The following is a 12,104-nucleotide window of genomic DNA, read 5'->3' as shown; positions in this document are numbered from 1 at the left end:
GTCCGGCAAGGTCTTTGGTCGGAGCTACGGAGAGGAGTCCGGAGGGTGCTTCCCTTGTCCTGGCGCCTCACGTGGACGCGACTCCGGTGTCGGCGTCTACGGGCGAGATGGGTCATGGGGGAGGAGCTTCGGGGCAGGTGGCCTCGCCTTCTCCCAACCCCATCCCGATCTCGGTGGCGTCGGTGACGCCGGCCCCGTGTGGGTCGGCCGGTGCGGGGAGCGGGAGCCCGAGGCAGGCGGCCTCGGCTCCTGCTTCCCCGACGGTGGCGGTAACCACCGCGGCAGCAGCTGCGTTGGGGGGGTGCTGGGGCAGGAGGCCTTGGCTCCTCCTTCGCCCTCGACGATCAGGAGGACCGTCTCTCCCTCGCCGATGGCTCATTCGTCTGAGCCGGCAGCTGAGGTCGGAGGAGGGCGCGGGCAGGCGGCCCCCGTCATCTCCTCTTCGCTCCTACCCATGGCCAGGGTCCCTAGTGTGGGACTCCCGTCTAAGGGGATCGGGAGCCCGCAGACGCCTTCTCTAGTAACCCCGGTAGAGCCTTTGAGGGACTCTGTGCCAGGTGTTACTAGGGAGGAGGTTGTCGCGTTTGGTGGGATCCCGGACCCTATCGCCGAGGGGAGACGGATGAGTGCTCGCATCCTCGACATCCCTGAGGTGGATGATATGCAGCAGCGGTGCGCTATGAGGGCGGCCAAGCTTCAGGAGGCTGCCTTGTCTTCCGGTATGTCCGTCAACCTATCTAATTCCTTATTGCATTTTTCTAATGAGGAGATTATAAATAATGCAAACCAATTAGGAGTTTCACTAGGTGCTACGGATAGTGAGATTACCAATTCGGTGAATGATTTATTAGATTTGGAGGTGGAACGTGCCTTAGAGACTATTCGTAATCTTGCAGCCGTTAAACCAATGAAGGATGAGGAGATTGATGCGTTAGGGGTCAGAGTGCTCGATAATCTGTGTGCGGATTTAGCACCCCCCAATCATGACTCTGAGGAAGATGATGTACCCCTAGAGAATGATGATAGTAATATTTGTGAACCCGGTTATGAGGACCGGGCGACAGAGCCTAGTAAACCTAAGCGTAAGTGGAAACGGAAGATCTATCCCGATTCCGCAGTTCGTAGGAGTGCTAGGATTCGAACCACTAAAAAATTCCATGATGAATCATGAGAGGAATATTTTGGAATAGCAGAGGTCTGAAGGACTTGGCTAAAAGAAGATTCCTTGCCGAGGCAGCTTTAGAGCAGAGGTTAGATTTTGTTGCTCTATCGGAGACGGGTAGAGATAACTTTGCACCCTAGTTTCTCTCTTCTCTGGTGGGTGGTATTGATTTTGATTGGCATTGCCTCCCTCCGCGAGGAAGGTCGGGTGGTATCTACTGGGTGTGAGATGTGACTCGCTTGAAGTCCGAAGTGTACTGATGGGCGACTTCACGGTGAAGTTTCGAGTCAAGTCTAGGATAGATGGTTTTAACTGGGCTTTGGTGGCGGTGTATGGTGCCGCACAGCCCGAGCTTAAAGCGGAGTTTCTGGCGGACCTTGTTCGTATCTGTGGGTCAGAACAGCTTCCAATTTTAGTTGGAGGTGATTTCAATATCATCAGGAGGAGAGAGGAGAAGAACAATGATAACTTTGATGGCAGATGGTCGTTTATGTTCAATACCATTATTGAAAGCTTGGATCTGAGAGAGATAGAGCTTTCTGGTAGAAAGTTCACCTGGGCTAATGCTCTGCCACACCCAACCTATGAAAAACTTGATCAAGTTCTTACGAGCGTGGAGTGGGAACAAAAGTTCCCTCTGGTGACGGTGCAAGCTCTTTCAAGGGGAATATCTGATCATACCCCATTGTTCGTGGACTCGGGTGAGCCGAACCATGTGGGTAACAAGAACACCTTCTCCTTCGAGATGTCATGGTTTGAACGTGAGGGGTTTTTGGACTTGATTGCCACGGAATGGGATAGAGGTGTTGGAGGCAAGACTGTGTTAGAGCGTTGGCAGAATAAGATTAGGCATTTGAGGAGTTTCTTAGGGGGCTGGGCTAAGCACCTCAGTGGTTTGTATAAGATGGAAAAGGATAGACTCCTTGCTCTTATACAGGCCCTGGACATACAGGCCGAATCCACTATCTTAACGTCAACTGAGCTTCAGGCTAAAAATGAGGCGGAGAAGAGGTTGAAAGAACTGCTCCGCGAAGAAGAATTGAAGTGGGCTTTGCGTGCTAAAGTCCGCAAAGTGGTCCAAGGGGACGCGAATACTCAGTTCTTCCATTTGATAGCCAATGGCAAGCACAGAAAGAAGCGTATCTTTCAGCTTGAGCAAGACGAGGGTACTATTTTAGGCCAGGACAACCTAAAAACATATATTACCGACTATTATAAGCAGTTGTTTGGACCTCCGGAGGATAATTGTGTGTCCCTCGATGAGTCCAGGACTGAGGATGTGCCTCAGCTATCGGCTGCCGATAATGATATTCTGGTTGCCCCGTTCTCGGGGAAGGAGGTGTTTGATGCTATTGCACAGATGAAAAACAATAAGGCTCCCGGACCGGATGGATTCCCGGCAGAGTTCTATAAAAAGTGCTGGCACATTATTAAGGGGGATTTACTACCTATGTTCCATGATCTGTTCTCTAGCCAGCTTCAATTATTTCACTTGAATTTTGGGACTATCACACTTCTTCCCAAGCAGACGGATGCGGTGAGAATTGAGCAATTCAGGCCGATCTGTCTCCTCAATGTTAGTTTCAAAATTTTCACCAAGGTCGGGACAAACAGACTCACACAGATTGCGCATTCTGTGGTGCAACAGTCTCAAACTGCTTTCATGCCGGACAGAAATATCCTTGAAGGGGTGGTCGTCCTGCATGAAACACTCCATGAAATCCATTCCAAAAAATTAGATGGAGTAATTTTTAAGGTGGATTTCGAGAAAGCGTACGATAAGGTCAAATGGCCATTCCTCCAACAGTCATTGCGTATGAAAGGTTTTGATGAAGCCTGGCGCCGACAGGTTGAATCATTTACGCAAAAAGGTAGTGTGGGAATTAAAGTTAATGACGACATAGGTCATTACTTCCAGACACATAAAGGCCTAAGACAAGGAGATCTGATGTCCCCTATCTTGTTTAACATTGTGGTGGATATGTTAGCAATTTTGATAGGAAGGGGGAAAATGGTCAAGTAGGTGGATTGGTACCTCATCTAATTGATGGAGGTGTATCCATCCTTCAGTACGCTGATGATACAATCATCTTTATGGAGCATGACTTGGCCAAGGCGAGAAATATGAAGCTGGTGTTATGCCTATTTGAACAATTGACCGGGTTAAAGATTAACTTTCATAAGAGCGAGCTGTTCTGCTTTGGTAGGGCCAAAGATGAACAGGAGGCTTATAGGCAATTGTTTGGGTGTGAGTTGGGAGAGTTACCCTTCTCTTACCTGGGGATTCCAATCCACCATCGTAGGCTGACTAACAGAGAGTGGAAGTGCATTGAGGATCGGTTTGAGAAAAAATGAGTTGTTGGAAGGGTAAGCTCATGTCATACGGAGGCCGATTAATCCTGATTAACTCGGTGCTCACGAGTATGCCAATGTTTCTCCTATCGTTCTTTGAGGTCCCAGTTGGTGTTAGGAAGAGACTGGACTTCTATCGATCGCGTTTCTTTTGGCAGGGTGATGAGCTTAAAAGAAAATATCGGCTTGCTAAATGGGACATCATCTGTAGACCGAAAGACCAAGGGGGTCTAGGTATTGAAAATCTAGAAGTTAAGAATAAATGCCTTCTTAGCAAGTGGCTGTGGAAGCTCTCATTGGAGAATGATGCTATGTGGGCTCAAATCCTTCGCAGCAAGTACCTCCAGACAAAAACTTTGTCCCAGGTTACTGTCAGGCCGACCGATTCGCCTTTCTGGAAAGGCTTGATGAAAGTCAAACAGTCGTTGTTTAATAGGACGAAGTTTGTTATTGGAAACGGCACGAGTACATGTTTCTGGGAGGATACTTGGCTTGGCGAGACACCCTTGGCCATCCAATATCCGTCTTTATACCGTATTGCTCAACGACGTGAGGTGTTCGTTGCATCGGTCTTTCAATCTATCCCCCTTAATATTCAGTTCCGACGAACGCTAGCAGGCAATCGTTGGGAAGAATGGCTCCGTCTGGTTAGGAGACTGATGGAAGTCCAGCTTTCACAACAACCCGATGAATTACGCTGGAAACTGACTAAGTCTGGAGTATTTACGGTTAAATCAATGTATATTGATGTTATTAATTCAAACTCCATTCCTACGTCCAAGCATGTTTGGGATGTCAAAGTTCCTTTGAAAATAAAAGTGTTTATATGGTTTGTCCATAAACAAGTTATTTTAACTAAGGACAACCTCATAAAGCGTAATTGGACAGGACCTACTAGGTGTAGTTTCTGTGATCGGGATGAGACTATCAAACATCTCTTTTTTGATTGCCCGTTAGCCAAGGTACTTTGGCAGACGGTCCACATTGCTTTTAGTATCAATCCACCGAATTCTGTTTATGTGTTATTTGGGACATGGCTTAATTGGATTGAGCCTAACTTAGCGAGACATTTTCAGGTTGGAGTTTGTGCTTTGCTGTGGACTATCTGAACTTGCAGAAATGATTTGGTTTTTAACAGAATATCATGTATACATTTTTTGCAGGTCATATTCCGAACTATGGCACTGATCCGTTCGTGGTCGCTACTCACCCAGACGGAGGCCAGGGAGCATTTGTTACTGGGTCTTTCCGCTGGGAGATGGTAGCTCGGGATATTTTCAACCGGTTTGGATAGCGGTCATGTAATATGATAGGCATTTAGATTTCCTATCTATTTTTTTAGCCAGCCGGTTGTGGCGTCTTTTCTCGGCTAGTTGGTGTTTCTAGCCCCTATTGGCTCTGTGTGAGCTGTCTGTGCTTTTTTATTATTTGTGGAGACCTTTGGAACCATGTTGACACTACTTTATTTGGTTAATAAGATGGCCGTATGCATCTTTCTGATGCAGAGGCCGGGGAATCACCCCTTTCAAAAAAAAATGTAATCAGATTCAGCTACGCAGAAGAGGAGGAAGATCCAACAGAGTACAGATGATGCATCACTAAGGCCTAGGATGCAATGTTCATCCTACTGTACTGTCCATAATTATAAGATTAGTCACCACTGCAAGAGAGGCCAGATGGTTTCACTGTGTTCTCTATGTGCGTAACTTTTCGTTAGGTTTGTCTTTTTAATCTCAGAGTTAGACTGTTTAATCCGTTCAAGCCATACAAATAATGCAGTGATGATGACACTAACACCTGTGCAGCCTTTCGTGCAGGATTCTTCTTTGACCTTTAAATGTTCCCACGACCTTGGAACAATCTAGAACATCATTCCCAGAGCTGTGGCACCACCGATCGAGGGCTTAAAAGTGACACTTGCTGGCTGGCCCTGGTTCCCTTTCGTAGACGATGATCAGTTCTTCACCATGGAACATTAGTTAGCTGCATGCCTGCATCTTGCACTGTTCACCAGATCATGGCATGATCTGCTTCTACTATGTACAGTAATCAATATGGTGCTGCCACTATATTTTGTAATTCCTTGTAACTGAATAATGAGCAGACATGCTACTATGCAAGCCAATGGAACTTGATATGACTGCTCTGTTTTTCACCTATAACATCATATAGATATACCACATCAGCTTTGTGGTATTCGTTGGTGTCACTTTGTGATTAAATTGCAGTTTCCTCGTTTCTCTTGTCAATGGTAGAACAGAACTAGATTAAACAACAAGTTGTTGGAGATTCAGTATGGGACATTGACAAGTCTTACTCTTGGCATCCTTGTGATCAGGCAATGCCATTAATTTGTCCGGGAGGACATCGTCTCACGGACTGTTATCATGGTGTTGTAACGAAATGTATGACTGCGACTGACTTGGGGGCTTCAGTTTAACAGAGACGAGGGAGCAAACCTGCAGATGAAGATCAATTCTCTGAAAAGAAAACCATGGAATCGATGATCAACCAATCTGCTGCAAAGGCGTGCAACTAATGTTTTTTAGCCGTTAGTTGGCCACACCAGCTAGGACCTTAAAGTACAGAGACTGGAATAACTCTGTAAAAGAACTAGCCTCCTTATTAGGGGAACCTTTGGTTCACTCTACAAATGCATTCAACATAAACAACACTTTCACTTTACTGTTACAATTATTGCAATGGCTGGACTAAAATCTGTTTTAGCCGGTGCATATTTCACCAAAAATTATTGTGCACATTAGGAGCTGTAGAATACCATTGTTCATCGTTCTAAGTTCCTTCTGAACCTTTGTCTCGTTTGGCAGGTTTATCAAAGACGAGCTAGAGACGATGCAAACATTTCTGCTTGTTGCCGAAGGAATTAAGGAGAAAGACATGCTACTGAAGGTGTGGGCAAAGCAAGTAAGGGATACATCCTACAATATTGAAGATTGTCTTAGTGAATTCATGGTTCATGTGGCAAGCCAAAGCTTGTCAAGAGAACTGATGAAGCTCAAAGATCGCCATCGAATCGCCATACAAATCCGTGATCTCAAATCAAGAATAGAAGATGTGAGCAGCAGGAACACACGCTACAATCTTATTGAGAAGAAGCAGGTTACTAGAACCATTGATGAGAGGGATTCTCGCATGGAAGATATCCGCAACCACTCAGCTAGCAACATTGATGAAAACGAACTTGTGGGATTTTCCAAGCCCAAAGAAGAGGTAATAAAGCTTATAGATGTCCATGCCAGAAATGTTCTTGCTCAGGTAGTATGTGTGGTTGGCATGGGCGGTTTGGGTAAGACTACTCTTACAAAGAAGGTTTATGAAAGTATGGATAACTTTTCATGTCGTGCTTGGATCACTATTTCACAATCATTTGTCAGGATGGAGCTTCTCAAAGTTCTGATCACACAACTTTTTTGGCAAGGAAGCATTGAAGAAGAAACTTGAAGAGAAAGAAGTGCGAGTAGAGAACCTCGCCTGCTATCTCAGGGAAGGGCTACTTTAGAAGAGGTACTTAATTGTTCTTGATGATTTATGGAACATAGATGATTGGAAGTGGATCAAAAGTATTGCTCTTCCTACCAATAATAGCAAAGGTAGCTGGATAATCATAACAACACGAGATGTTGGCTTAGCTAAGGAGTGTAATTTGGAATCTTCTAGATCGGTTATCTACCACCATGAACCCCTACAAAGAGAAGATGCCATAAAATTGCTACTAATAAAGGCTAGGAAAAGTGAGGAAGACATGAAAAATGACGAGAACATGAGGGAAATAGTTACTAAGATAGTAAAGAAGTCTGGACGGTTACCACTAGCCATACTCACGATAGGAGGCATGCTAGCCACCAAAATGGTAACTGAGTGGCAAAATATTTATAACCAGCTCCCCTCAGAGATAGAGACCAATCAATGTCTTGGAGCAATTAGGAGGATTGTTACTCTAAGTTACAACCACTTGCCATCTCATCTTAAGTCATGTTACTTGTATTTAAGCATATTTCCTGAGGATTTTGAAATCAAGAGGAGGCGTCTAGTGGAAAGATGGATAGCCGAGGGGTTTGTTATCACCAAAAGTGGGATAACTGCTGAGGATGTTGGGAATAGTTACTTTAATGAACTAATCAACCGTAGCATGATTCAGCCATCAAGAGTGAACCTAGAAGGGATAGTGAAGAGCTGCCGAGTTCATGATATTGTCCGTGATGTCATGATCTCAGTTTCTAGAGATGAAAATTTTTCATGCTCAACATGGGATAATGTAACCGGCATAGGAGGTGACAACTTCCGCCATGTCTCTTACCAGGGCAGTTGGTGCCCAAATAAAGGCTTGGACTGGAATCATGTCCGATCATTGACTGTGTTTGGTGAGAGACCCGTGAAGCCGGCACCTTCACTTTGTTCGGCCGACTTTAGAATGCTTAGAGTATTGGATCTATGTGATGCACAGTTTCATATCACAAAAAAATATATCAACAATATAGGGTTACTACGTCATTTGAAATATGTCAATCTCAAGCTTCATGGAGATCCATCGGTGTACGAGCTTCCAAGATCCATAGGGAAACTACAAGGCTTGCAGACTTTGCACATCATAGGCAGTCATAGCATATCACTACCGACTGAGATCGCTAAACTACAAAGCCTTCGTAGCCTCCGTTGCAGCCTCCATTGCAGCATAAATAGTGTAGATGGCAATTTATACTTACTTTACCCCATGATCTGGGTAATGTCCGCATTCTGTATGCCTATTCTGTTCACTCCTTTATTTAGTCCCCTTCGTCCATTCATTATGAAGTTCATTCACATGGCCTGGACTGGTCGTTTGTCCAACTCTCGAGGTGTGAGGGTGCCCAAAGGGATCAGCAAGCTAAAGGAGTTAGAGATACTAGAGATTGTGGACATTGAACGAACTAGCAGGAAAGCAGTTAAAGAGCTCGGTGAGCTTATAAAGCTAAGAAAGTTAAGTGTCACAGTAGGGGCCAGCAAGCAAAAGAGCAAGATACTCTCAAATCCCTTCAGAAGCTCACTTCCCTCACGTCTCTTTGTGTTTGTTTGGACCGTATTTATTAGAGAAGAGGTGCGTCACTCGAGTGGTTGTTGCAGTCTATTTCCTCCCCTCCCCCTCCCTTGAGGAAGCTGACTTTGGATGGAGATCTTGGGGAGATGCCTGACTGGTCTGGGAATCTGGTACATTTGGTGAAGATTGACTTAAGGTATAGCAATTTGAAGGACGGAGATAAAAGCATGAAACTATTAGGCGCACTGCCCAAGCTCATGCTCCTTCATCTTGGTCGGGATTCTTATGTTGGGGAGAAACTGGTTTTCAGAGCAGAAACATTCCCAAGTCTCAGGAGACTTGGTATTTTGGGCCTGAATCAACTTACAGAGCTGATATTTGAGGGGGACACCTCGCTCCAGTTGGAAAAGATAGAAATCAGTGACTGCAGTTTGCCATCGGGGATTAATGGTATCAAACACCTTCAAAGTCTCAAGGAGATTTCACTTTGTTCGGATGGCAAAGTGGGGAGGCTTGCTGCGCTGCAAGGTGAGCTGAACGCACACCCCAAGCATCCCGTGCTGCGACTGCAGGAGAACCGGAGGCACCACGACCTGGGTGACGTCGCCGAAGGCTCCACTGGAGCAGTACAAATGGAGGAAGCAGTACAAGTGACGGAGGAGGAATCATCACTCTATAACGAGCCTGCAGTAGCAGGAGAAAGCTCCTCCTCGCAGTCGCAGGTGGTCACCCTCATGCCGATGGAGAGATGCAGGTCAGCTAGCTAGCTAATATCTCTTTTTTTTTCAACTGAGATGCATGATGTGCAACTATTGTATGCCTACTTACGTTCATCTTTTTCTTTATCTCTAACAGCCGTGATGATCTGCTGCACACTTACAATTCTTGGTGATGCTGCTCCCCGACATCGAAGAATCTCCTTGCTGGCTTCCCCACTACCATGCTGGTATAGCTCAGCTCCCCCTCTGCTTTCGCCTCTTTCACACCAAGTTGGTTGCACTGCATTACGATTAGGCTGTTTCCTATTTTTAGCTAAACAAGTGTCTGTCTATGATTCTATTTTCCTTGTGTTTGTATTCCATCCTCTCATTACCAAATGTGTCTATATGCACTGAACATATACGCATGTTAAATCTACTCTAAAAGATAGGCATTTGGACTCTTAAAACGCTCCTGTTTTGTGTGTGGAATCTGAAAAGCCTTCTTTTGTTACCAAACTTTGCAGAACAATAGACTTCCTGACCACGGGCGAAGCTAGAGCAACTCATGATGCACCCTGACTTATGGTACACTGTTTGATTGGTTCCACATTTGCTAGAGCTTACTAGATCCAACCGGAGAAACGTAACTCATGATGCTTTGCTTCCTTACGTGTTCATCTTAAGAGAAATTAGTCTTCCTTCAGAATCGGATCATTTTTTAAATTTCAGGTATCTTGTTATCTATAAGCCCGAGAGATGATACTTGAGCAGGGCGCTTCTCAAGCTGAAGTGAACAGACATCCCAGCGTTACAAGCAAGGCTGACCAAGTGATCAGAAGTGGAGTTAGAAACAGCGCCGGATCCCTTTCTGATGCGCATCCTAACTGGTCGGGTAGTTCATCAACAACTCTGTATAACGTTTTCATCTACTCCCTCCGTTCCTAAATATAAGTCTTTGTAGAGATTTCACTATGAACCACATACGGATGTATATAGATGCATTTTAAGTGTAGATTCATTCATTTTGCTTCATATGTAGTCCACCTAGTGAAATCTCTACAAAGACTTATATTTAGGAACGGAGGGAGTAGTTGTCATGTTTACACATGTTTATTAGCCGCGAAGTGATTATACTGATACTGACCGTTCCTTGTTGTCATGTTAGTTCTCCTCGCCTGTGGTGGGTGATGCAGACAGGGAACAACATGTAAGCTAGCAAATTTCTCTTTTCATTCAGTAGCAGTCGCTAGTGTTCAACTGAAGCGATGATGTCCTGTATACACTTATCACAACTGAGCCTGCTGATGCTCTCCCGTTGTTGTTCTAGCAGCCAAGAGGGACTTTGACGACAATGATTTCTGCTGCTGCAACTCGGGCCATGATGACGACGATGCTTGATGATCGATTGGTGCTGCTAGTAACTAGTATTTTTCTTCAGCTTCACTGCTGCCACTCGCGGTGCTGATTTCTGAAGTCTCCCACACAGATCGATGGTTTCGAGGGTAAAGATCGGTTATTCCAATTACTCCATTTCAGTCATATTTCTCGAAGTGATAGTCCATAGTCGTTTGGTCTGACAGGCACTTGACATACCACTCTGCTCTCGTGGAATCTCAACATTACTACATAGTCTCTGTATATGGTATGCATCGTGTGGTGACGCAGCTTGCCGCGCAGGCAAAACATGCATTTTTTGTTGTTGTCAAACGCACTGTCACAAATGCAAGATGGCTCGTTGAATCGGCCAGGTGTGTGTTCAGTGCCTTTCTACAGATGAACCTTCCAGCTGGTATGTTGGTTCTCTTTCTGTAAGCATTACAATGTCAGTAAGTTGCATACTTCTGTAAAGTGCGGTAATGATAATGATATATATGTAATCCTTCAGGTACAAATGATGCCTGCGAGGTGCTCAACACTGGCACTGCAATCTTTGATGGTTCAGCTGCCAGAACTGCAGCCGGTGTTGCCAGTTCTCTGCAACTTTGATGGTCAGCTCACACATAGGCGTTGGAGCAAACTCAAACCGAGTTCACAAGCGGGAGTTGTATCAGTTTTTCACCATGGAGTTGATCAACGTGATGTCAAATCATTCCTAGTTTGATGAACTTCAATGGCTTCCAACCCCAGGATTCGTGTACTCTGTTAATGTTGACACAAGCACATCATGACCAAACTCCTGCTGTGTATATTTTTTCTGTTTGTTTTTGGCCCCTGTATTTGTACTCTGCTTTGTAAGGGGAGTGTGTACGCAAAGCTACTGGCAAACTGAACTTCACTCTTCTATGCCTTCTATGGCTGCTCCATCTTCCAGGCTATGAATATACTCGTATGATACTATTAACTTTGCAGTTTCAAATTTCAGCTGGAAAAATTAACTTCCCTGTATTCTATAAGCATGTGGTCTTATGCCAGTATATTAACCTCCCTGCTTTGTAAATTCACCATTTCTGTTGTCGACCATTTTGTAGACAGGAGCAACCAAATTGGCACTGCCATCCAACTGCGCAACTACGATGCCTCGGCGCGGTGATATGCACAATTTGTCCCGATTATCAAGGAATGAAATAATATGAGTTTATGCAATGAATGAAAATCACATGCCTTACTCAATCTAGCTCCAGATATCCTTTTTCTTTGCGAAAACTAAGGGCATCTCCAATGCCAACCCTTAAAACAGACACACTATTTGCTCGCGGACTGGTTGGGACAGGTCTGGGACAGTGATACGGTAGCCGGTCATCAGACCAAGTCCCGTAAACGTTTGCCCCTGTTTTTTAACTTAAGTTGGCAACACCCAAAATAATAGCGTATCAAATCTGCGAGGAGTGAAAATATTAAAATGCGACAGTAGTTC

The 12,104-nt window shown here is 45.0% G+C and overlaps 1 pseudogene; it reads left to right on the top strand.

Moving 5' to 3' along the window:
• Window positions 1-6,083: 6,083 nt before the first annotated feature.
• LOC125520001 lies at window positions 6,084-11,598 on the top strand (annotated as a pseudogene).
• The last annotated feature ends 506 nt before the right edge of the window (window positions 11,599-12,104 follow it).

Source organism: Triticum urartu, chromosome 7 (genome assembly GCF_003073215.2).
Source record: "Triticum urartu cultivar G1812 chromosome 7, Tu2.1, whole genome shotgun sequence".
NCBI lineage: Eukaryota > Viridiplantae > Streptophyta > Magnoliopsida > Poales > Poaceae > Triticum > Triticum urartu.
Note: the sequence above shows the minus strand (reverse complement) of the source record. Positions and strands in the feature narration are given on the sequence as shown.